Source organism: Balearica regulorum, chromosome 4 (assembly GCF_011004875.1).
Source record: "Balearica regulorum gibbericeps isolate bBalReg1 chromosome 4, bBalReg1.pri, whole genome shotgun sequence".
NCBI classification, from domain to species: Eukaryota; Metazoa; Chordata; class Aves; order Gruiformes; family Gruidae; genus Balearica; species Balearica regulorum.
In genome coordinates, this window is record NC_046187.1 from 34,576,334 (window position 1) to 34,603,638 (window position 27,305).

At 44.4% G+C, this 27,305-nt stretch overlaps 1 long non-coding RNA gene across 1 annotated transcript; it reads left to right on the forward strand.

Moving 5' to 3' along the window:
* Positions 1 to 443: 443 nt before the first annotated feature.
* On the forward strand, positions 444 to 26,628 carry LOC142601723 (uncharacterized). The gene is made up of 2 exons (XR_012835300.1): positions 444 to 871; positions 25,017 to 26,628. It is a non-coding gene; the product is annotated as an uncharacterized LOC142601723 (long non-coding RNA).
* The last annotated feature ends 677 nt before the right edge of the window (positions 26,629 to 27,305 follow it).

Below are 27,305 nucleotides of genomic sequence, written 5' to 3' on the forward strand. Positions count from 1 at the left end.
TTTTTTTCAAGCACAACAGCCGGTCGGGAACATGACTGCCAGTCGTGCCCTTGGAAACACCCCTCTTTGCCTTGCAAGTATTTGGAAACTCGGCTTCTGCTACTGCAAAGGTAGTTAGGGACTTTACTGGGTTTGAGCACTGGCATTTCACCTGAATGAGTACATCAATGGTCAGTGGTGTGACACAGGGTGTGACGCACTCAGGGGTGGGACACAGGTATGTACCCCCAAGGGGTACATACATTCAGCTGCCGACTTCTCCACAGGCTTCCTTTGTGCCTTGGTTCTCCACCTGTGAAACAAGGAAGCAGTACGCAGGGGTATGTAGGGATAAGCGTGTCCTTACAACTTAAGACTTAATTTAATGTTTCGGTGAAGCAAGCACTGGCATTTATCACAGTTCCAATGATAAAACCTGTCCTAATAGCACACAGATGCTAAAATGACGGGAACAGCATTTTTGCATAAGTAGAAATGTTTTTCTGTAAGCAAGACAGAAACCATCAAAACATCAATAGCTGTCATGTCATTATCTCAGCATGGTGAAAGCAGAGGTACGGTTCATCACAGAATGAACGTGTCAAACCCCTTTCTTTGGCAGAATATTTAAATTTCTATTTAGTGAGTGATTAGAATCATCAAACTATAGAACAAAAAAGGAAAGATTGGAAAGGATGTTTGGAGGTCATCTGGTCCTACCCCATGCTGAAAGCAGAGCTGACTTCACAATTAGATGAGGTTGCCCAAGGTCTTGTTTGGTGAAGCTTTGTGTCTCTCTAGGAGCAGGGATGCTGCAGCTTCTCTGGACAACCTGTTCCTGTGCTGAACTGCCCCCTGAAAGAAGACTCCTCTTCCTTCTTTCAAGAGACAGGTAAGAAAAGACTTATTCCCTGATTGCCAGAAAAGCCCAGTTGTCAGCTGGACACGTCACTCTTTAGCCATCTTAAAATGCAGGTAGCTGTGCACATGCCTGAAGACAAAGACTCTTGCTTTCCAGAGCTCGACCTGCTCTAGTGTTGAGCAATTCCTGACAAAGGCTGGGAGCAGTCTCTGCTGATTTTTTCAAACATTTGGTGAAATTTTTCTTCCTGTTTGTGACTTTTTGATAATTCAGTTGTAAAATTCATTAGCTGCTTGCTTTGAGGGTTGAGGTTCTGTTTTGGGTTTGTTTTTTTTTTTGATTGTGACATTTGGCCAGAAAACTTACTTTATTTGCTTTTAACTCTGACAATGGGGAAAAAAATATCACTTTCACTGTAAGATCTCACAAATCATAGGCTTGTCACTCTGACAGTTGTAGACTTGTGAATAATTTTTTTTCTGGTAAGACAACATGCAGTGTGAGATATGTTAACAGTTGGACTTGATAATATTAAAGGTCTTTTCCAACAAAAACGATTCTATGATTCGACGATATAGCAGATAGTATATAATAATCATTATAGAGAGGGTAGGATAAAAGTAGTAGTAGTTTACTAGTTTTCAGTAGCTGCTACTGGCACTTTGGTTCAACCTGTTAAGCAGGCTGAACAGAAATTACAGAATCAGAAAATACCACCATGAAGGACATGGATGAAATGAGGCTAACTATGAGCAAAATTTTAATAGAATGAGTGTCAACATTACGTAGCCAATAAATGTTATTTTCTGTCTTATTTTGAATAAGAGTGGATGGTTATGATCTTATCCAATTGCATTCTATAGGTTAAGATATTTTGTATTACTGCTGAATACGATAAAAGATGGGTATGGCCCCTTGGTGGTGGTGTTCTGTTCTGGGATCCCTCTTCTTTTATCCCTGTCTTGTAGTTTTCATCAGCCTTTCCAGGCAAATTTTTATGATGTGGACAAAGGATGGCATATAAGCTGAGATACAGAGATTGTTGGGGTTTTCCTCCTGATTTTTAAGGATACAATGTGCAGTGTCACTTTAAGGTCTCAAGTAGAAGCTCACTTTAACATAAATACAAAGTAATCCTGATAACTCATTGACAAACAGCATCAATTCCTGTTTCTGCAGGCATCAGTCATTAGCAAGTTTCTGGATGCTACTTAAGGTGCAACAGCATGGGGGAAAGGAAAGTTTCTTGTGTCATTTTCATTGGCCTTCCATGAGTGCGTTACTTTCTGGTCATGAATTTTGTAACGTATAAGGTTGTCAGATATTTTGGGACTTGGTGATTTATGTTTTCTGAAAAACGTAGAGCTTTCAGACATCTGGGTTGTTTGGGGCTGGAGGAGCTAATGTAACAGAGAAGGCACCCATTTGGGGAGAAATCTGTGAGAGATATGGTCTGCATATGAAGAGGACAAGCTACTGGCACAAGAATTATAATATTATGGATAGCTGTATAAAATACCAGATGTGGAGAAGTGGTATGCCAAAAAAGCCAACAAGATCTCGGTGGGAAGCTTTTGGCATGTCAACATTAATGATCAAGCAAGACACCATGAGAAAGGAGAATTTTTTCCAGGAATCTAAAACCAGGGATGTGGTTGCTGAAAGCAAGAATTCCAGGAGAGGGAAGGGGGAGAGAAAATGTCAGATAGAGATGTACAATGCATTGCTGGAAAGCTTAAGCCTTAAAACATTTGAGTAAGAGCATTCCAGTTTAGAAGTCATTGTGTTAAGGATAATAACCTAACCAAGAGAATCCTGAATAAATGGGAAGTAATTGTGTTGCTCCACTGGATGTTCCAATACTACTGCCATAACACAGCAGAGTCCCCGTGGGCAAGGACTGGGTCAGGAGGTTGCCTGTAAGGACCTGATGTGCCTAACTTGCAGGAGCGAGGCAGGTATCTTGGCCGTTAGCAGGAGGCTGCGGTAGCCCTTGTGTTTTACAGGCGACTACATACAGGCATAGATAGAATAAGCAGGATGTCTTCTACCAGTGGCACACCACTAAATGGACATCTTGGCTTATTCATAATTCTCACTAATGAAGTACCGTAGACATATTTTTTCTGGGATAACCACGTTGGCTCTGAAATGCTGCTTCTTTCTGGAATGAGAGTCCAGTTATTATGTTTCTAATTACTTAAGGCAGTCACTTTTCCCACACTCTAATACTTCAGCTCCGCATTTTTGGTAGTAGCCAGTCAGATGTGTTATAATTATGAATCAGACATTGGTTTTAAGGCTTGCAGACCTTGCTCATAAAGCTTTAATTTCCTCAGCCATTTGCAATATTCATACATCTGTCACATTCACAAGATATCTAGACAGGGTACTACCAGCTACCAAGGCTGTGCCAGGCACAATACTGTATTATGTCTGCGGATTGTACCTAATTAAGCCCTAAGTAGGGCTTGACAAGTCATTGGCACACGATCCAAGTCTTTCCTATTTATCAGGGGTACAAGTGGTTTGTGGTCAGTCAAAAGTTGAAATGACTCTCTGGAAGAGCTTTCTTTATACATTTTTCACATGCTTCTTTTACAATGAGACACTCCTCAGTCTGCAGAGAGTGATTTATATGATCAGCGAATGTCCAGGAGCAGTATGTAGCAGCCCCGCTGGTCTAACTAGGTTGCAATAATTCAGTAATCTGCAACACAGTTATAGCAGGCGGCTGCGAGTGGTTTCGGGAAGGGAGCACTGGTGTGCTTCAGGTAGGGCTTCTGCTCAGTTGAAAACATATTCTCGTATTATGTTCAAATATCAGGTGCTTTCATTTTCCAGTTCATTCCAGGAGTTCATTCCAAGGATATATTATTGCCATTCATAACCCAGGATTCATTTCACTTTGACATAGATTCAGGAGTTTGCATTAATTTATTACTTTCTTAGGCCAATTTACCTTTTCTCAGTCTGCCCTTATGCCTAGTTTTCATGCATGTTTTCTCAATAGTGCAGCTAGTTTTGATGTAGCCCAATGTTTATTGCGTTTTAGACCCGAATACCAAGTGTCTCTGGAAATCTAGACCGGCTTTTATCATGTTTCTCTTCTTAATGGCAATATCCCAGGACTTTGTCTGTACAAGCAACTATCCCTTTCCAGGTGCTGCAGTAGCCTTGTCATTTCCTTTGGAATATATTGGGTGCAGTAGCGATGCCAAAAGGAAGTCTGCGGAAAGATTACCATCCAAAAGGCATAATAAAAGTAGTTAACTTGGCGCCATCTGGGTGTAGAAGCATCTGCCAAAAACCATTTGCGGCATCTAAAAGGGGAAAAAACTTGGGCATTCATCTTGGAAAGAGGTCGTCCACTGCGGATAGGACAGTGCTTCTCTCAAGCACTTTGTTTCGTTGATTTAGGTCAAAGGATATGCTGACTCGTCCGTTTTCGTTAAGGCCTTAGAACCGCTGGTAAACACCGTTCAGTGGGTTTGGCTATTTCTTCTGTAACGCTGACAGGGCTCGCACTGTCGGCTCCTGCTCTTTGCTTGGGAAGCACTGAACTGAAGATGTTGTGACTCTCTAGACACCGTAAGGAGCTGTATTGCCTTGTGTAGTGGGGAGATGAGCTTAGTGGTCCTCTTTCCTTCAGTGGTTTTGTGTTGTTTTCTTTTGGCTGATATAGCAATGCCATTGGCATACCTTACTGAACGGTAAATTCTTGAACCCGTGGGAGCAAACACAGCGCCCCGAGTGTGACATCCAAATTACTACAAGTCTTACTGGCATGGATGTTCATCCATGAGTGCAAGTGACCCAGTCACTTGTTATTTGGTTTTAACCAGTTCTTTCCCACTTCTCATTTTTAATGCTGTCCTGTGCCTCCCCTCGGGGACTTTCTCCTTTGCCTTCAGACCCAGGAGACTGCTTTCTACCTATTTATTGTCCTGCTCCAATCTCTAAAAGTCTGAGAGGACCTTACTCAGTTTTTATTGCCCAGCCTACTTCCCTCCATTCCTGCTGGGAGTGGGCACCACCAGTGTGGCCTCAAGGCCTCTGTTGACTGAAGCTCTCCTATATGCCCCCCGGATTTCTTCCACTAGAAATCTGTCCCACTATAGCAGAAAATGGAGGTGTGAGGGCTCACAAGGAGTTTTCATCACTGTCAGCTAAAGGCTAGCCAGGGCATGAGGCCCTCAAATGCATGTGCATTTTCCCATTGTTTTCCCTGGCAAAGAATTAGTTCATGTTGCAAAAAATTACTGTAAAATTTCTTCCATTTCCTCCTGTCGATTTACCTTGTGCAGGAAGGTAAGTTGTGAGTGTGCACGCTTTCGGCTGAGACTTCACAGCTAACAGCATTGCCAAAAGCCAAGAGCTGTCAAAGCCAAAATGGGGGGTTTTAAAAAAACTGAGACTTGATATTGATTGCCCTGCATTTCACTTGACCAGAGAAAGGGGTCTGGTTTTGAGAAATCATCACGACCCTTTATAAAGAGAAGGCCTCAGTCTCATTTTAAAGCACTTAGAATTGAAAATCATTCCTGAAAATGTTGACTGAAGCTGCTGCTGTTATACAAAAGGCATTACAAAGTTGTTTGACCCTCAGAACTGAAATTTTCTTCTAAGTTCCAGATCCACATTCCGCACACTTTCTTCATATCCCTCTATTAAGTACTTCCAGTTGGACTTCTCAATGAATAAGGGAGGTAGAAGTTGATCATATGTATGCATGTGTGTGTTCCTATCCATACCCATGATCAGGATATCCATGGCCCAGTATATATGTGTACATTCTTGTTAATTCTGCCTGTGTGAGCCTACAAACTAAAATGCTTTTGTTGCTGGAACCAAGAGGGAGAAAGAAGAAATTACTGTAGCCAAGTAGAAAATGTAAGATATGGGAGTTTCCCTCCTGGAGTAATACACGTAGGAATATGATACTAGAAAACACAGGGAAAGCTAGGAAATCTTAGCTAACAGACACTGAGGTCTCTGCTGCTGCTGCTGCCTTTTTTTTTTTTTTTAAAATATGAGAAAAAGAAGGAAGGAAAAGGTTGTAGTGACCCCTTTCCATTCCTGAAACACATGCCCCTCATAGATCGCAGGACTCTGTACACCAGAATAAGCAACTCAGTGCAGCGTGCTGTAAGTAATTTAAAAGCTACTTTAAGAGAAGTGCATACTTTTCATGTTTTATACATTTCCAAAACCATCAATCATTCAGTTCTATTTGCCTGTTCTGCTCAATTAAAACTGAAAATTAAATGAATGGAAAGGAATGAATAATCTACTTCTTTCTCTTTCTCTCTTTCTCCCTTTCTTTCTCTTTCCTTCCATCCTTCTGTCCCTTCTCCTCTCTTTGGTCTTACCTCCATAAATGAGACTGAAGATGTCGTATCACTCTTCTTATGCTATGGACTGAATCTGTGCATGTGGACAGATAGCTCAACGTTTGGCCAATGTAGTCACTTAATAAACAATGAAATTTAACCATCTGCCTGAGTCCAATAAAACATGTGGATGTTAGACATGCAGCCGTAGGATGACTGGAGTTGTCATTCGAGATTGTTGCCCAGATACCTCTGCCTGGCCTCCCCTGGGGCTTTTTATGGAAAGACCTAAGGGGAATGGCTACCCTTTGCTGGAAATCTTCTTGTGCTGTCCTCCAGAACAGGGGCTCTGCGCCCCTCTTCCCCCTCCCCTGACACCAGCTCATCCTCCATGACCCCAGCACAGCCCTGTTGGAGCTGGTCACCAAGGCCTTCCCAGCTGGTGCCACAACAGCAAGGACACTGTTGAACACGTATGGTGGGATGTACATGGTCTTCTTGGCAAGGCAATTTGAGGGAAAAACAATTCTGTGGTCATGAAACCTCAGATGTGGATGGCCCCAGCTGAATGCTGTTAGACAAGGGAGTGGTTAAGAAAGATCATTGCCACTCAATATGCTTTTATTTTAACCGAACTACTGAGTGTTAAAAATCTTTGAATGTGTGGGAGATCATGTTGGTAGAGTCTAGTTGCATCGTGACTTTTCACATCAACAACATGCAGCGTGTTGCTCTCAGGAACCCTCTGAGGATTCGAGATGAGATTAGTTTGCTCTCCGATCTCCTTTGATTGGTATTTATGACTGAAATGAGGGGTGCTTTTGAAAGAAAACGCTTTGGTCTCATTTTGTCACAGTGATGGTTAATCTTACTATCAATAGTTGTCTAGGCATTTGTGTTTGCCATATGTTTTTCTCTTTAGCTCTAATGTTAAAGTTTTGAGGGGTCACTGAATTTGGCACACATGCTTTTTCACTTGACTATGTCTTTGACTAGAAGGTGTCAGTGTTTCTAAATCCTAAAATAATTTAAAGAGGTACACGTAGGTTCAGATATTTATCTTTAAATATTTGGAACAACAATGATAACCAGCAAATCCTTTTTTCATGATGCTTTTCTAGTTAATGACTGGCTTTGCAGGAACCATAGTCCTCACTCCTGTAAAGAGAGTCATTGCCGGAAAAGTCCCATGCAGTTGGAGGTTTTCACTAAGAGGTGGTGCTAACAATTACCACAGTCAGAATAACATCCTTGTAAAATCTCTATAATCTATTTGCAACCGAAATTAAAGGTTTTATGTGAGCATGTGCGCTTATGCAGTAGTACAGCATCCTTCTGTTTATGAGCTGTGTAATTGTACGTTTAGTCCTTTTTCGGCATAGGAAAGCCGCACTATAATGTGTAATTATAACCTTGGTAAGTGTAACATAATTAAAGTTAGAATAAGTGGTGTGCGCAGCAGAGCAATGATAAGGTGATGACAGAGTGACATGCTATAACCAGCACGGCATAATAAGAAGAGTCATCTTGTTCCTGCTATTAAAAAGGCTGTTCTCTGTACCAGCTAACTTTTGGTTCCCCAGGAGAAGGGAAATGCTGCTAAGCCTTGCAGAAGCACTGGTTAGGTCTGTAGCAGTGACATTTGCTGCACAGTTACCCAGAGGCTGTTACAGACCTTGCTGGGGTCCTTGCCTTGGGGTGCTTGTCCAAACTGAGCCTTTCCCGAGCACTGAGCACCCACCTCAGCCTCGCAGACAGGAGGATGTGCTGGCCAGAGGGCTGGACCAGCAGGTCCCTCCAGCACAGAAAAAAGCCTTTTTCACAAGCTGGTCTGGGGCTCGTTGACTGCTGCTGGTGCGGATGACCAACCCTCTCTTTGACCCCTCGGTTTTCCCAAAGGCGGGGAAGTGAAGCAGTAGGTGCTTGCCAATGCAGGAGGCTGCGGAGGACCCACAGGAGCCCCGCGTCGTGGGGCTGATGGCTGTGGTGGGGAAGTGTCATTGGCCTCACCAGGGAGGTGTCTAGGCAAAATGCTGGAGGCTTCCATCCAAAGTCTCCTGTAGGTGGAAACAACCAGCAATCTTGTGAAAAACAGCCTGGGAGAACACAAACTTTGCCCAAGGGAGCACAAACTTTGCTCAACTTCTTTAATATCACTGCCAGCGATGAATCCCAGGCTCATCTCTGTGCTGGGGAGTTTCCACTGCTCTGGTACCTGTGGGATGCTGTTGGCCACAGTGGAAATGCGTACCAATTAGCATTGCTGGGGCAATTAAAAAATCCTAGTGTGGGTATATGGCGTAAGCTACGCTGCAAATTGAATTAAACTCTCCAAAAATCCTGCCAGCGAGGACAGCCTCTTACCGGTTAAATCCCAGCCTTGCAAGCACTTTTATATAGGATTGCAGAAGAGAGCTTTAAAATCGTTCTTACGGAATTTTTAACAGAGGCAAGTCCCATGGCTGGTTCGGGGTAGCTGGTCCAGTGGTTCTGTTTTTGCTTTGGCAGGAGTACATCACTAATCTGAAAGCTGTTGACAGTCTTCTCAGTGATGCTTTTTTTCCACGTTTGTGTTTTGTATTTTCTGGCTGAGTTAGCCTGTATCCTGTAAACTTTCTTATTGTGCTTCGTACTCATTGCAATGACATCTACTGTGGAAAGGAGAGAGAAAGCTTATTAACCACAGGCTCGCCTCCTGCTGACTGCAGTCAGAGATGGCCTGGGACAACACTTCCAGCAGATGTTTCTGCTTTGTAGATCAATGGAAACTTTACAGAGATATTTCCCTCTTCAGTCCAAAAATGAATGCCAGCAAGTCTGAGATCCAGTAACTTTGTGCTGGACACCAAGAATTTTATTTGGTTTGTTGTATTTTTTATACACACACAAACTAGCTACCAGAAAGTTGTCTTTAACATTGCTTTAAATGGCATGTCTTACAGGAATAAAGCTGCTATCCACTTGCAGAGAGCGGTCTTGCTGCCTTTGCCTGCACATGAAGCATCAGCGTAGGCTAGAGCCCGGCAGAGACGGGCGCCCACAAGACACAGACCATCAACTGTCATTGTGGGGTGGTATTTTCTGGTTCCGAGTCTCCATGGACTCCGTGGAACGAATCCATATTTCAAAGGATAGGAGAAATGCACTATTATATCCAAAGAAGGATGAGGGTGGGGAGAATGCATCCTTCTTTCTGCAAATTATTTTCTTGCTTTCTCAAGGAGGAGCTGACCGGGGGAGAAGTGATATGGAGAGGAAGGGAAAGGGAAGGCTTAACTGTTCCCACTCGTGACTCCACAGGGATGGGAACACACCACTCCTTCCTCAGCACAGCGCTCCTGTCTGCTGCGGCTCCGGGTGTGGTTGCTCCCATGCTACAAATTTCTCTCAAAGCAACTGCAAACAGGAGATAAACTTTTTTACTATTTCGACTGAGAAAGCTCATCTGTGGTTTCAGATCACCCATATGAAACCAGCATAACCCTCCAGGACTCCTTTCTCTCTCATACTTTGCTGTTTGTGTAAAGGAAAAAAACCAGTTGCGACTGAAGAAGCTGCTTCATTTCTGTGCATGTGTGCGCTGCAAGAGTGGTGGCATCTGTGGGAAACAGACTTTCATACATCCCACTCTTGTGTGACAGAGACAGAAAGCCTTTTGACTCTACAACTCTCTGTAGGAATCTGCAAATTCAGACACATCTTTCAGTGATAGAAACCTCAACTATGTTGAAACCTCAACTGATGTTTCATCAACTGTCCTGTCAAAGAAGACTTAAGTTAGTGGGAGTTGTTTTTTTTTTTTGTAGCAGCAGTAACAAAAGAGACTTCCAGTGATTGCCTGCCATAAAAGAGCTGGAGACTTCCTCTGACTGGATCAGGCCAGATCTGGAGATACTTAATGTTTCCTTAAATGTTTAGGGATCTGCGTATTTAGAATCATAGAATAGTTTAGGTTGGAAAAGACCTTTAAGATCAGCAAGTCCAACCATTAACTTAGCACTGCCAAGTCCACCACTAAACCATGTCCCTACGCACCACATCTACACGTCTTTTAAATACCTCCAGGGATGGTGACTCAACCACTTCCCTGGGCAGCCTGTTCCAGTGATTGACAACCCTTTCAGTGAAGAAAATTTTCCTAATATCCAATCTAAACCTCCTCTGACGCAACTTGAGGCCATTTCCTCTTGGCCTATCGCTTGTTACCTGGGAGAAGAGACCAACACCCACCTGGCCACAACCTCCTTTCAGGTAGTTGTAGAGAGTGATAAGGCCTCCCCTCAGCCTTCTCTTCTCCAGGCTAAACAAGCCCAGTTCCCTCAGCCGCTCCTCATAAGACTTGCTCTCTAGACCCCTCACCAGCCTCGTTGTCCTTTGGACATGCTCTAGCACCTCAATGTCTTTCTTGTAGTGAGAGGCCCAAAACTGAACACAGTGCAGCCTCACCAGTGCCGAGTACAGGGGCACAATCACTTCCCTAGTCATGCTGGCCACACTTGTCTGACACAAGCCAGGATGCTGTTGGCCTTCTTGGCCACCTGGGCACACTGCTGGCTCATATTCAGCTGGCTGTCGACCAGCACTCCCAGGTCCTTTACTGCTTTTTCCTCACCAGGCAGTTTTCCAGCCACTCTTCCCCAAGCCTGTAGCATTACATGGGGTGAATTTGGTGGGATATCTGCATGAAGAAACAGCTGTGCTGTCTCTGGGCATCATCTTTTCTCAAAGCGCTTCTCTCTTTTGAATGTATTGCAGCCTTCCCTTTAGGGAGAACAGAGTGAAGCAAGTAAACCCCAAAAGTATGTGCATAGACTGTGCAATAACAAAAGTTTCAGTTGGCATTTCTGTGTTTGGTCAAAAAGTCTGTGAGGCCATGAAGTTTGAAAGAGCCAATTTCTTTTAGTGCCAGGCTTTTAAATGCCCACTGTTGTGTAACACAGTGGTCAGTCCAACCAGGTCATGCCAGAGACTTGTAAATGCATAGTTCCCTACCTTGTCCTTTCCCAGCTAAGCTTCACTGTACTAATGGCATTTATCAAAGAGCATTGAGATTAGAAAGGATATGAAAAGCTTGTAATTTTCTTGTTAAAGTAAACATGATCATCCAATTTACACTTGAAGTTTTGGCTACTCCTGTCTTCAGAGAGTGGTCCCATGAGCAGTGGGCAGAAGCAAAACCATTTAGTGCTGTGGGGAGCTCAGCTGCTGCAGGTATGCTTTCTGGTCAAAAATACCATAGACACACTCCCCACCTGCCTCCTGCCTAGAGGTCTGGATAAGGTGCTTGGGGTGGTTATTTCACACACCTGCAGAATCACCTCTGGTTTCCTGTACGGACAGGTACCTACAGCATCACTTCCAGTACACGGCAGCAGCTTTCAGGATGCCCCACTGTGTTTGATATTTGGCTTCTCCTTAAATATTTCTTCATGCACCAAGTGCTTGATGCCCCTGAGCTCACTTTCTAATAGCATAGGCAATCTCGATTTCTCATTTCTTTTCAAAAAAATGTCTGCAGCTGACAGCCTGTATGTCCCTCACGTTATTTTATAAGTTAAAAGTACTAAATATAGATCTGATTACCTCTCTCCCTCCTTTGCCAATAGGTGCTTTATTACACTGATAGCTTCACTCACTGGCCCATTACGCTGGTATAAAGGGGATCTGCAGCTGCGTGTCTGGGACTTCGCTGCAATCTGGTTAAAACTATAGCTCATGGGTGCAGCCTGTGGTCAGGTACTCGTATGTGAAGAGTGCTGAAGGGTAGAGCACAGAGCAGCCCCTTGGTTCGGTGGTGCTGTCTCCGGCTCATCCTCTCTCTGGCAATGAGGGTTGTTGAGCTGTGTGAGGAGGCACCCAGCACCCATGTGCTCTGTGCCAGGAGGTGGACTCTGCAGGTGCAGAGCTTGGAGCGGGGTCAGTTCCCAGGGCTGGGGCTTGGGGTGTAAAAGCGGGGTAAGTCCCGTGTCCCTGTGAAAATCTGTAAGAAAAGAGCATCTCAAAGATGCCTCGCTGATTTCCCCTCCCTGCCTTACTGAGGAGGAAAGGGCACTTTTCCTTGTAACATGAGGATCTCTCTCTCTCTTGCCTTGGCCTGTACTGTAACTGCAGGAGGAGGTAGCTGTGCCCTTCACCAGAGGCCACTGCCACGTCACCCACCTCTGGTCTTTGCACTGTTGCCTTTCAGACTATTGCTCTAGAGGCTGCGTTTCTGACTATGATCGCTCTTCTAGGTTTTTATTTCATGTACAAACACTCTCTCTTAATAACAAATAAATTTCCGCTGTTCCCAGGGCAACTGTCATGCTCCTTTCAGCAGTGGCAGTAGGTGGTGTGATGTCCTTTCCAGCTATTGCAAGCCTCCAATAGATGAAGACATGAAACCTTTGGCACCCAAATACCATAGTCAAAACCTTGTTTTCTGTTATAACATGCTGACATTTTTATTAGCATCTGTGAGATGTAAACTCATGCTTTTAGGAGGACCTCACCGATACCCCTCATGGAAGAGTCCAAGGGCTTCTCAGTTTTTTGCTGACTGTCTTAGCAGCTCAGGGTTGAACTTCAATACAGTCTTCTGATTAACTACCTCAGACCTTTTAATGCGACCAGCATCTTATGGTCCTATCTGCGCAGACACATGTTCAGGTTCTCAGGTCAAGAAGCTGGATTAAGCATGAATTTCCTTTCCTCATGCAGTATTTTGAGGGATGCTTGTCCTTTTGTACCTGTCTCTGCTGGAGTACCTAGAGTGTGATGGTCTTAGTCCTGATACCTCTCTGGCCATTTTGCCGTGTTCATTTTTCTCTTAGGAATGCTATTTCTATTACACACAAAGTGTATTTTTAATTTTTCAGCTTTAGGCCAGCACTCTGGTTTTTTTCAGTCTTGTGCAGAGTCTCTAACCCTGATACTTTCTTTCTGATCAAAACTTTGTTTATGTAAACCTTTGCACACTTTACACCATAAAAATGTAACGCATTCATTCAAATCATCAAAGCCATTGGACTTCCAGTCCCCGTGGAAAAGAGGTGTCTTCTCCTTTGTTAAATGAGCACAAATATGCGCGCCATTTGTGTAGTGGTACCTGCCAAAACCTCGTATCAAGCACAGCAAAAACATTTGGCATCAACCATCTCCCCAAAGACTTCTCCCCTCAGAGGGGAAAATTCCATTTTTCCGTGTTACATTCTTTCAATAATGTACATAAATGAAGCTTTTTAAGTTTTGGCTGCGTTTCTCCCCCTCTGCGAAGACTATGCACTCACAGCTTCTTCTGCTCTCGCTCTCTCTCTGCTTCCTTGCTTCTCCTTCCTCGATTTGGTAAGACATGCATTTTAGCCATTAACACCCTGTTTCCTGTGGTTTTCCTTGTAATGTTAACATTACTCTTTCTGGCAATAGTCTAGTCTAGAGCTTGAACACTCCAAGGAAACCTTATGATGGATCTGTCTTCTTTTTCCAAATGCCAGCTGTCTGCTTGGTTTCTGCTATATGCCACAGCATGGCTATCTCCATGTACAGTTCCTTCTGGATTCAGGCTCTGTGTGCCTCTCTGACCCGAATGTCTTCAAATGGGGTCTGGGGCTCTCTGGGGTTGCAAAAGCATCATGAACTTCAGTCTTGGTGGATGCTGGGATGCCCAAGCGTCCTCCTGCACAACTCTGGTCCGAACCCAACAGCTTAATAGCAGCTCAGACACCTGAAACCACAAACAGGCATTTACCAAAGGCGCAGAGCTGCCAGCCACATCTTGAAGAAAAAAGTATGAATTTCAGTACAGGAGTGAGCATCTTTGACTAGGACTGTGCTCCTGGCTCCATCACTGGCCACTGCTAATCTTTGGATAGGACACCACCTTTACCATGGCTCTGATGCCTTATCCATAAAATGAAGGTAACAATCCTAATCCTCTTTGTAAAGCACTCGGAGACTCACTGGCAAAGGACTTGTGGCACTGCAGAGCTAAGTCAACTGAAATTGCTGCGTTATTTTTTGCTGAAGCCTAGAGCTTCTCAAAAGCCTGAGCTAACTGAAGCAGTAGTTAGAAAACAGGAGAAATAACTGGGTCGGGAGCTATATTTATGAACGATGGCAGGGTCATATTACTCACTGTGAATAATTTATCTGACAAAGACATATAGTTTGCATAATTTTCTTAAAACAATGTATTGTAAATATTGCAGTCTGCTGAATAATTTCGGAGATGAGTCAACGGGATTTGGTTAAGATCCAACAATTTTTTGAATTATTGAATTCCTTACTTCCAGCCACTTACTTGAACAGCACCAGCTGCCAAGCGAGTAGGTTCCTACTCACTCCGACTGGAAGTTCCCTTCACAAAGTAGGTTTGAGAACTGGCTCAACATGGTTGACAGAAATCTGGCCTTTCAAGGGTCATGGGCTACTTGGCTGCTGTTGCAGACAGTACCCCACTAAATCTTGCCTGTCACAGTAAAACTTGTTTTGAAGAGCAGGGGCTTGTGGTAAAACCTTGCCTTTTGCTCTAGGTAGCTGAGTGACTCTTGGACTGGTCTTTATGCAACGTTAAATCTTGAGCATTGAACAGTAACATTTGCTCACATGAACATTTCTGCTCACTATGGACTTCTGTGAACAGCACAACAGTTAGCCTTCATAGGGCATTATTCTGAATTTAACTTAGCGCCCTTGAAAACTTTCAAACCCTGTGTTGTTGGTTCCTGGACCCTCACTCTCTTCTGGTTAAATAAACCTTTGTGGCATGAATAGTGCTCAATAGTATCTGTTTGAATGGGCTTGAATGAAGAGCCTTAATAGTTTCTCAATGTTATTTTTTCATTCATAGCTCCTGTATCTCATGGGGACGATGACAACCACTCCCCTCTGTCAACTCTTCTCTTTCACCATTTGATTTCACAAGACAAATGGGGTCAGTGCACTGAATGGCCATCTGGTTTCTGTAGGACCTGCTGGAAGTGGCTCAGAAGAGGACGGTCATGCTGAGCCAGCTCTCCTGCAGGGAGAGCTGTGTCACTGGGAGGCAGGATGTTTCTGAAGGCTGCTGCAGGACATGGCACTGCATCCTATTTTCTTTCTTTGGAGAGGTCATGTTCTAGTGAGAGTAACTATGTCTTGTCCACCAGATGTCCTGATCATAGTCAGACCTGTGCTCCTCTCCTACCCGACAGATCAGAGCTGCTCTTTCACCTGCCTGTTTGAGCTGCATGGTGCAACCCTCAGACCTTGGGACAGGTCCACCAAATCATTTCCCTCACATCCATTTCATTATTATTACTACTTTCCTGTTTGCACTGCCCTTCCAGGCAGCAGGAGAAGCAGAGATGCTGCTGCTGCTTCCTGGAGAAGGACAGGTTGAATTCTCTTGAGTTCCCTTGACTGGGGGAGTAGGGCCAAGCAGATAGTGCAGGATGAGAAAGGAGCATTGGATGAGGAGCAGACTGAACCTCTGAGGGAAAGAGCAAAGCGGTCAGATAGCAGGGAAAGAGAGACTAAAAAAAAAGGAAGGAGAAGTTAAGCTTTGGAAGAAGAGGGGGAAACAGCTTCTTAAATGCAACTAGCAAGGGTAAAGACTCTGGTTTCTTCCCAGGTCTCCTACTGGCTGTGTGTATGCCCTGGAAGAAATTCATGACCCTGGAGTTTTGGTGCTCCAAACTTAGATTTTTCTACTATTTTTTCCATCTTCAGGTTAAATAACAGGACATGGTATATTATCTGGCATGTGGAGTTAGGACAAGACCGACAGGGAATCACAACGTGCTTGCACTTTTAATGTGCTGCCCTCTCACTTACCCACAGGGAAAATGCTGGTATTCAGCCCTGCCCTGGGCATGAAATACAGCATCTTAATTCAGCACTGAAATTTCTGCCCTTAAGTGAATGCTAACCATGTGCCCAGACAAAAGGAATGCATTTGCTTCATCAGTAAACATCTTTTTATGGGCATTAAAATAATTTGGTTTCCATTTTCTCCTCACCAGGCAGACTTTATTGAGTCAATACTGGGGCTGTCACGGGCTGTGGTGTTTTATTCTTCACCATGCCCTGTGCTCTGTGTTATTGTGCTGGAGCTTTTCTTAGTGGTGCTTCAGGACAGACCCAGGCACAGGGCATGAAAAAGCTCAGCTGTGCACGGTCGCTGCTTTACTGGCATTGTAGCACCCTCAGCAACCTACTCGGAAAGCTTAGAGCTGACTCTGCATTTTTTGGCCTTGATCTCTGGCACTAAAGTTAATTGGGATAATTTAGAGTTCACACCCATCTCCCTGAGGGGTTGGTTTAAAAATACATGTAATGTGAGTTTTAAAATAATTTCTTTTGATTGGAAGTGTTTGGAAATGTTCCTCTCCACTGGTTTTAAAAGGTGTCATTTTTTTATGAATGCTGAGACGTTGATTAATAAAATTCCGAAAGCATTAACTCAATTGAGTGGACTCCAACTTTTCCTCTTTTTTTATTATTGTGATTCGTGAAAATAAATGCAATAAAAAAAAATAATCCCAGCAGCTCTGTTAAAGTGTATCCTCAGCAGTCTCCCTCCTGATAGCCCTACCAGATGTTTTACGATGCTAGACACAGGGCCGTTTGCTCTTTTCTCGGGGGAAGGACGAGCGAAGCCTTGGCTCGGTACCACGAGCCTTCGGCTTGTGACCCTGTATCTCAGGCACGTTGTACGCTAGCCTGTGCCCTGGGAAGGGGCCGGGTGGTTTAGTCTCCCCGCTTTTAAGACACCTCAGGGAGGAGCAGGTTTTTGGCTGGCTACCTTTGGTTGCCCTCTTCCAGACTCCCAGGGGCACTTTATTGGAGGTGATGCTCTGGTCTGTCTTCTCCTTGCCATGTCCTGAGGTGGCCCTGGGGATTGTTTGGGAGGATGGCACGTGCCGGCTCTGGCTCTACCCAGCCGGGGCCACCTACCATGCAAGAATGGCCATGGCCACCCAACGCTGGGAGACCCACCAAGGGACGCCTCTCTCCCTTGAGGCCGAGCTTCTGATTTGTGCTCTTCCCAGGTCTGCCATGAAATATGCCTTCTGAGTGGAGCTGGAGGGGCTGCAAGCCTTTGTATTTGGGAGGGACGAGGGTGGTGAGGACTGGGGGAGGTGGGGGGGGACGACTGCTCCTGCTCCCAGCTGCCGGCTGGCTGGCCGGGAAAGGATTTATTGCCCTGGCTGCTTTTGGGACAAGACCGCTCAGGATAGCCATCCATCCTGCACGTCTGAGTGAGCTGCCACGGGAGATTCATTTGTAAGCCGGCCTACCTTCTTCCTGAAGTTTCCTTCTCCTTTATGCTGCAAAGGCTAATATATTGTTCAAATTAAAGTGGGCCTGGGGACCAAAGACAGAGCTGGTTATTGACTGGAATGGACTGATGAGGAGTGGGTAATATATTTAAAGACTGTGTGGGAGCCACTAGGGATGATATAGTCTGATTTATTTGATTTAGCATAATTTATAGTACACTAGACTATGTTGTGATTCTTTGGGATTTTTATCAGGAAATTTGCATTCAATATTTAAGGATCTCTGGGCAGAAACACTCTTGTTCTTTTATTATTTTGGCTTTAAACATATCATGTACCACAGAAGAATTTATAAGCGTATAAAGGGTTTTAATAAGTTCAGATGGCAAAAGAAAAAAAGTTTGAAAGCTAAGATCGACAAGGGAGGAGGATTCCTGCTTCACCCTTTCCCAAGAGCATGGGTGGACTTCGTTAAAAAAGGCAATACTATATCTTCATTATTTCTCCTGTTTTCGTCTTTAGGACAGAGCCAGCCTTAGTAGAGTTGCTGACATCCAGAGGCCTGTGGCTCAACTGGTGTAAATCAGCACTGAGCCTCTCTTCTTGTGCCCACTAAAAAAGCACAGGTCTGGTCTGTTGTGCCCCTCCTTCCTGTCTGAAATGGTCCTTCATTTCAAGGCTGGAATTTTGCTTAGTGGAATAGATGATGGTCCATTTTTTTAATGCTCTAAGCATGATTTTTACATCATAAAAAACTTATGGTTTGTAAGTTAGTCCTCTAATAATTTCATCCTTTTCAGAGACCGTCCCTAAAGGGAGATACCTCAGGTGAAACTGGGGCTGTCATTAGAGCAGAAATGGCTTCAGCACAAGGTTGGGTCTCTAAGCACACCATCGGGGATACTCAATCTTTCTTTTCCTGGAAGTTTAAACCTTTTCCATAGAGAGAGCAGGAGAGGGGGCAGTGCCAGTCTGTGCCCTACTGAGGTGCCTCATGATGCACTGAACATCTCAGCAGATGCCATGTCCAAAACATCCTAGATGTTCACAGAAGGATCCTGATCTTAAATCTTCGACATGTCATGGTTTCAGCTGCTCTTCTGGACCTTCCCCTGATGTGATTAACTTGTAGGTCCATTCCATGTTTTTGAGGTTTGCATCCTGTTAGAGCATAGCAGGCTGCAGCCCTTGAGCCCTCAGCCTAAAGGTGTTCAGTTGGGAAAGTTTGAATCCCTGGTGATCTGCAAACTGCAACACTATTTAAAACCTTTGTTGACAGTCAAGTGCATTGAATGTTTAAAGTTTTAATAGGCTTAGAGTTAATTCTGGAGTCCACCAACATCTACGTACATCCGTAATTTACGAGCACCTCTTACTTGGTTGGTTTAGTAAATTGTACCTAAGAGTGTTTTTGAAACTTTGGCAGCTCCACTTAGCGTTTCATGATTCATCTGTGCCTTTGCCAACTGCTTTGGTTCTTTTCTTTTTGCTTCTTTCTTTTTTTCTTTGCCCCTTTTCCCCATTGGAAGACGTTCTTAAATACTTAATTCAGGGCCGGGGTTTGGAATGCACTTTATCACACACCTTTTCTGGGCCAAAACCCTTTACACACTCTATTAAGGACAACTTTCCACATACTAATGTATTTATTTGTGAAATGGCTTTTAAAGCCGGCATAGATGGCAGAAGGCAAAGCACGATGGGCCAAGTCCACTTGTGGAGGAGGCCTGCCCCTTTCTCACAGCTTACACCCCTGCTATGTGCAGCCAGGGCTTGCTCTCCGGCAGCCTCTCCCTCTTGCAATGCCAGCAGCACGGGCAGGGCGGCCGCGTGCCGTTTTGAGCAGAAAAGCGACGGGCTGGGAGCTGTGGCGGGGAAGGCGTGGGTGGGTGTGCTGCATTAGTGGCAGGTCCCCCAGGTACCACCGGGTGCCTGACTTCTGGCCAGGGACATTTGCTTTGGCTGGGAGGGTCCTGTCGAGAAAATATAGGACAGCTGCCTGGAGGCAGCTGGAGAACGTGGAGGCTTCCAAAAAAACCTCTTTGTGCCTTTGCCCTGGACAGCCCTTAGGAGCTGGGCTGGGAGCCGCTGGGCCGGTTTATTGTAAATAGAAGAGTCAGTCTTCCTCGCGTGTATGAGCCTTTTAGTTTCTGGCAACTCTTGTCAAAATAATCCTGTTTTCCTCAAAACATGTGAGCGTTTCTGGGCTCACAAGAAGGCTAAGTGCCTGACAAACTCAGCGCTTGTCTCTTCAGGCAGCTAGAGGTGGCGGGGGCACAACTGCGACGCTCTCGTAACTTCCCTTGTTGTTTTTATTGTCTCAGCCTCCAGAGTGCTTTGATTAGGTTGGAATCCTAGCTTTCGTATTTATTTATTTTTTTTAAAAGCAAGTTTCTAGCCCTTGTGGCTGTGGAAAAAGTAGCTTGAAAACATGCAATGTGCTTTGGATGTGCTAAAATCAGAAAGGGAACAAAGAGAGTCCAGCTGGGACTGGGACACATCTTTTTTTAAACTCTGGATGTTTTCTCCGCCTTGCAATAGCTTCAGCCTTGTTATCATCTTTTTCAGCAGAGGTGTGAGGCCACGGCACGGCTTGCCCAAGGTGACACAGCAGGGCGGCAAGTCAGGAACACGCTCGAGGTGTCCTTGCCTCGTGCTGCGCTGCCGCCTCGCCGCCTCACACGGGCATTTCCCAGGGGCCGGTGCTGGCGTCGGTCACGTTGGGAACGGTTGGCAACGGAAAACCAAAAAGTTAATTTGAGCGGGTTTCTATTTATCTGTCTGATATTTATCTGTCTGATACATGCGGTTGATACGAGGAACTGGCGTCTGCTCTGTCAGTAGAACTATTTTATTATTATTAATAACTATTTGTTAACTCTGGCATCTATAGCATGCCAGGCACTGTGCAAAACCCAAGGAAAGCGTACTGTCTCCGCAGAGAGCTTGCACTAATGTATTCTATTGCAACAATATGTTTTAATACTGTGTATAAATCATTCTTTTAGCAGTATTTAGTACAGAGGTCTATACTTCCCCATTCATGTTTTCATGGCAAACAAATTTGCCACAGTGAAAACACTATGCAGTTCGATCCAGCTACATTTTATGGAGTTTCTTCCAGGCAAACCATTGGAAACCATCACTGCAGAGAGGCCCTTAACACACAGTTAACTTTGAAATCTACATAAGCATCATTAATTTTAATAGCCCTGAGCACATGCTTCAGGATAAGCGTGTGCTGAAGTGCTCTCCCAAATGTTGATGGGATTAGGCCCATATAAAGTGTTTTGGTGAAGTGCAGTGTAAACCTTCAGAGAGATTAAAATCCCCAGGGATTCCCTATGGAAGTGGGTATCACATCATCAGTTATGAGAGGCTGTGCTCAGATGCCTCATCAGGCAGCACACGCTGACCATCCCATTCAGGACCATTTTCCCATCCGAGGGATATTGAAATATCCATCCACCCTGTGGGTCTTTAGCGACAGTGGACTCTGTTTTGCTGTGTGAAGTGCTGTAGTACTGCCCCACATGTAGGAGAAATGACTCCCAAGAGAGTAGATGAAATCATGATGGGACAATAGTATAAGATAAAGATTTTTTTAAAAAAAGACCTTCATTGAATCTGACTAGAACTAAATCTGTAGTTAAACAGAGGCATATAATGAAATAGAAGCAAGAAAAAAAAATGCAAAAAAAAAAAAAAGTGCACTAAACATACAGTATCGTCCAGTTTCTAGGGGAGAATAACTGAAAAAAGAGAGTATTGGAATAACTTAAAAAATGGAATAATGCTTAATGAGGTCCTTAGGGGACTATTTATGTAGACTGCATGAACTGCTTGATTCAAAAGGGAGTTTTGCCCACATTCAGAATTGTATCCAATTTATTCTTATTTATTTAACACCTGAAGCCAGCTTGCGTCCACTGTTGAGCTGGAAAGAAACACTGGAGATGCCCGATGGTGCCCTCCTGCCTCTTTGGGAATCACATACCAGCAGATCCGTGATTGATAGCACTTGCCTGATGGCAAAGGCCTTTTGATTCTCCACTGGGTCACTGCTGCAAAATTACCCTGGGTGTCTGGACCTTTTGTGAGCCTCTAGGGAGTCGGAGGCAGAAAGCCTTCCTAATGTACAGAAATATCTGAGCTAACTCCCCCCCCCCGCCCCCACGGGAGCGTGATCCGGAAAAGGGATGCAAAGGAAATGGTGTGAGGGAGCAAAATCTTTGGGCTGCCATGACTTCCTAGGTTGGCTCACCACATCTCGTATGGCTGCACTCTAAATTTCTGAAGAGATAACCCTCATTGTAGTGATTTTTCTATTCCCCTAAAACACCAGACCTTGTATCTCTAGAATAAGTTTGACTGGGCTTTGGCTATTCATTCTAGGGAGCACAGGCAGAAATGAACTGTTCCTTAATAACCAGCTGTGCTGTGCTGGATGTTAGGGAGAAATGACGTAAGCCAAGCCATAGCAGAGACTCCCTTGAAGGTTTATGAATGACTATTTTTCTGGCGGATGCTTGTGAAATAAGTCAGGTTGGCACAAACAATTCACTGAAGACTTTAATGAACACGTGAAAATCCTGAGAGCAGAAGGACTGCTGCAAGACTGTGGGTAGGACATATGGGTGAATAAACAATTTCTTTACCTCAGGTGTGATTGTTTTTGTGTAAGTACACACAGATATAATTATAGGTAAGACCACTTGGACAAAATAGATGTGCGAGGGCAACTGCATTAATTTCTTCCGAGTCTCTCTAGAGGCAGGAGGCTTCAACAACCAAAGTCCTAGAATCCCCAAATGGTTACATTATGAGTATCCTTTGTTTTTAAGAAAGCTCAGTGAAAGTTACCTCATTTTTCTTTTTAGAATATACCGTGATGAAAAGGAAATCTTCCAAACATTAGTCAACCATGGCATGGCTTTGTAGTGTTTTAACTTGTGTGACATGAAGAAGGGTGTGATGCATGTTCTCAAACAGCTCTGGTTGTAAAATTATTTACTAAACAAGCAAGAAAATGGTTTATTTAAAAGCACTAAATTACAAGATTGAGAACTGGAAACCAATAAGAAGGAAGGGAGCGATAAAATATTAGGCAGCCAAACGACTGTGGCTTGATATATCTTGTCTCAGCTTTTGTTTGATTTTCCCCCAAAGAAGTTGGCAGTGACAATAGAAAGGCTGTGAACAATGTAACAATATGATGTACTTGTGCCAAAATGTAAATACAAAAGAAATGTTCTAAAATACCCTGTATCAAATTATCTGCAAGAAGCAGAAAAAGATGAATCACATTTTCAGTTCTTTGGAAACACAGGGGAAAATCAAATGCAGAGCTTAAGAGTTTTTCTTTACATAGGTACAAATTCCTCATTAAAAACTTGATCCCAATTAGAGAAGACCAAATGAATACTTTGATGGTGATGTGGTGGATGGGGTACGTGAGTGATGTGTTTCATCATGATCCCAGTAAACTGAATAAAAGCAAAAAAAACCCCAAAACTCAGAATGTGCCTCACACATCTCTTTCTCAACAACTAAGGGTATGAATGAGGATGAATTGACTTTTTAATGAATTTCAAGTTCCACAAATGGGAGCCTTTTAGGATCAAGATATTAGGTGAGCATGCAATATGACATTTTTATAAGGTGCTCAGATATGGGTCTTAATGCAAGAGGTTCCAGCCCACTCAGATGGACAATAACTCTTCACTAACCTTAGATTAACACAGGCACTAGAGAGAGTATGTAAGGAGGAGAAAATAGTCTCAAGCCAAAGGCTCTATGTAAAGCACAAGAGGCATAAAGAGCTTTATCTACCTTTCCATTCCTAACGCAATCTGTTTTCACAATAAAACAAATGTCTCATTTGTATTCTTTTCTTACAGCATGCCATAAAATGGTTATATTTTTCAAAAGCATTTCCAGTGAAAGTCAATGAATAGGTCTGCAGAGGTTCAAATATCTGACCTCCTTTTCCTCAGCTCTGAGTCTGTTGAGTATGAGTCCAGCCCAGCCAGCCTGGAAAATGTGAAGTTCATTCCCAAGTTAATGTCTCTGGATTCATGGCTTAAGCAGACAGCGTGCTGTCCCAGGGAGGCTCGGGGTCACAGCTGTTAAAATTGCTGGGTGCCTCTTAAGTTAGGTGAGTGCACTAGACACTCATCTGAAGCACCAGAGGTTGTTTTGTTTTCAGAGGGAGGTTGAAACTTTCACCCTCTAGCATTGCTCCTTGGTCTTCTCTGGCCTATGGACAAAGTACCAAGCTGGTTCACAGGTGAAATTGTATTTCCCATCAAGACCATAAGCCTTGGTCACTACTCAGCTCTCTTTTGCTCTTGTAAGCCAAAGGATATATTGTAATACTGAAGCAAATATTTACTGTTTGGTACACAACACCCTATAGTCTTTGACAAAATTCACTTCACTGCTCTTGTTTTCCTAGCTAAAAGCTAGTTAAGGAAACAGGTGGATGACTGCATGTGTGTGATGTTGATCTCCTAAGAGGAAAGTCAAATGCTCTGCTTTTTGCTCAATGTAAACTCAATCTGAGATCACTGGGACTTTACTTTTAGGAGGTTCTTTCTTCCTAAAGTAACCCAGTGGGTCAATGACAAAAAGACAAAGTAGTCTTAGAAGAATAGTGTGATGGCTTTGGGCAACATGGTCTAGTGGAGGGTGTCTCTGCCCGCAGCAGGGGGGTTGGAACTAGATGATCTTTAAGGTCCCTTCCAACCCAAACCATTCTATGATTCTATGATTCTATGGTTGCCTCTTCCACCTCTAGTCCTTAGTTTTTTAGCCTGACTAGTTTTTTACTGGCTACAATTGTATGAGCAATATGCCTAGGTCTGTCCATAAGATTAAGAAAACATTACACACAAAACATGTACTTGAGTTATTTTTATTAGTTTCTCAGCTCAGCAGAAACAATTAGATTTTGTGCAACGCACTCCCACAGCAAAAGGATATCACAGTATTCTCTGACGGGCGAGTGTAGGAGGCTGTAAATTAAGTGAAATACATTTATTGGGATCATTCAGTTTTACTTTATGGGAAAGCTGGCTGTCTCAAAATAACCCCTCCTGCCCTTTCTTTTCTAAAGGTCGTGTAGATAGGACATCTGGCAGAGGCTCAATCCCAGTGCAAGCAATAACATTAACCCTGACCAGCCCAAATCATGATGGGGTCAGCTCATTCTCTGTAGCAAAAGAAATCAATTTCCTCATTGCCAATATTTCAAGGACCACATGAAATAATTCTATTTTCAGTAAATATCAAGGGCAGGCTGATTGCAAGGCCTCCACTCTAAAGCTTGTTTGTGCTAATAAAAGCACATTATCTTTGTAAAGTTAGTCACTATTTCATTGTGAACAAGGGCATGGCAGTCTGCCCCTAAATTAAAAACTAAAGCCAAATCCCATTTGTTCTGCACCCCCAGTGGGTTATTGCTGTAATCGCTAATTGACAATGATTGCATTTTATGAATCCATGAACAAATATTAATTTAATTTACAGTGTGTCCAGTTTTGTTAAACATCAAAGATGGTAATTTATAATAACATCAGCAATAATTCTGCCTTTGTTCAGGGCAATTTCTGCTGTCAGTCCAGGTTTCGACTCAGCACTTCAGTTGGCAGCTGCCTGCAAGCACCAGATGATGCCCAAGTGTCTGTCTTCCAGCAAAATGGATGTTTCTCTTGCTGAGGGTGAGAGGGCACCTCATTTCCTCCATCCCTGGGAGGAAGGTCTGCCTTCTCCTGGAGGGGGGCAGCCTCCAGAGGCACCTGCCCTGTGTTGGCTTGACCCATGGTACATGGGCTTGTCCCTTCCTTCCAAGGGCTTTGAGGTAACATGGGCTGCCCCCCAGCCCCAGTGCAGTACCGCACCTCCTGCTTCACACGGGTGCTTCACTGGGCTCACTGGGCTCAGAGATGTCGTTTTGGCACGGCCACTATAGCAGCCTTTCCACATGTGCTGCTGGAGAGGGTGCTTTGCAGTCCCCAGGATTGTCTCCTCCTCAGCCCGCAGCCACCACCTTCTTCCAAGGCACTGGGAAGCTGAAACACCCTTTTCTAGTTCTTCACCATTTTTGGCCCCAAACTTGGCCACTCTGAACCTAACTTGGTACAACAGCTGTCCCACAGAGAGCAGGAAGCTCAGGGAAACACCACGTATAGATCCTGAGCTTTTTACCTGAGAGAAAATAAGCTCCTTCCTTTTAGGGAACCATGGATCTGGAGAGGAAACATCAAGACAACTGTTTTGGACATCAGTGCTTTGCATGCTTTTTCTACCTGTCCCTCCTCCCCTGGACACGTTCTATGCCTGCAATGCATCGGCCTCAGTCCACCTTCTTTCTTCCTCCACTTGGTACCCCTGATGGACCTTCCACTCCTGCAGCTGCGGATACGATCTGAAACTGGTTGGGGTGCTATTGCTTGATTTTTGTTCTTCATTTCCACATCTTCTCCAGTTAAAAAAAAAAAAAAAAAAAAAGAAGCAGCCACTAGGGAGCACAGGGGACAGAACAAGACAGTGCTCAGTGTTACTGGGAAAAGTGTGGGAAGGGAAGAACCGCTGATGCTATCGAGGCAGGAGGTATGGAGACCCTTGCCAGCAAACTCTGCCACCACAGCAATGCCTCGCAAGTGTCGCAGTCATCTGCAAGCGAGCTACACCTTGCTCTCAACTTAAGCATCACATCAGCGTGTAACTGCACTTATAAAGTTGCCTACACCCAAAGTGAACTGGCTTTGCACCGAAAACGTCCCCTGTTACAACCGGAGACTCTGGATGCAGGAAATACACTGTCAAAACGTAACGGTCCAGCTTATGGCTTGATTGAACCTTTTATCATCTTTGAAAGGCATGACAGCTGGTGTGAACTTTAGTATCAGGTATCAGCGTTCCCCACTCCAAATACTTACATGTGACTGGCTTTGGTTAAAGAAGACACTCTTGCTGAATTTAATTAGATAGAAACACAATTTAAGGGCAGATACCACTCCTTCGCGTTACCAAGGAAGATGGCCTGGAGCGTTGCTTCATGCCCAGGAGCCTCCCTAGCACACAGCTTTCTGGCTGAGAAAACAATGTGCTACATCCAGGAAAAATATGAAGGCTATATCTGTGCCTAGAAACTGTCACACTGGTATCTTTATAAATTGTACTGATATAAAAACAAAGTGCCTTAATTTAATTACGTGTGTTTTTCTTGGTTAGTGTAAGACAAGCTCGGGGGGTGTGTGGGGGGGACATCTGAGGGCCTTTTCCCTATCAGACTGACTTGAAAGGCAGCGGCCCCGAAGCAGAGCCTGCCTGCGCTGCAGAGACGTAGCACCTGCCGCAGGGCCACGGGGTGCTCACCCGTCCCCTCCTCGCAAGACAAGTCTTGCTGTTCCCACGTGCACCGTACCCACGGCTTGGTTAGCGACATTTCGGTTACAGCATTAAATTCTGGGTGAGGGAAGGTTATGACCGGGGGCTGGGAAAACCATCTGAGCGCAAGACTTTATTCAGCAATTTTCTTCCTTTTCCTTCTTTCTTTGTGAGTTGCCTGCAAGCAGGTGGGACTTTTCCCAGCTGAACCGGTGACTCACAAATTGTTGCCTGGCCGTCCTCAGTGCCGCTTTCCGGGCAGACCTGCACCCCGAGCCTCTCCACCGCAAATCCGCAGGGAGTGGGAGCTTGCCCTGGCTTGGTGCAGCTCCGTGGGCTGGTGTGTGTGTGGGGGGAGCGCAGGACCCCTTGCGCCGCAGGGCTGGGAGGCGGCTGTGCCCCCGCCGAGGAAGTAAATGAGGCTTTAGTACAAGGATAATAATGGTTTCTAACCTTTCTGCAGATCACACAGAGGAGGAAGACTCTTTGGAGCTATGT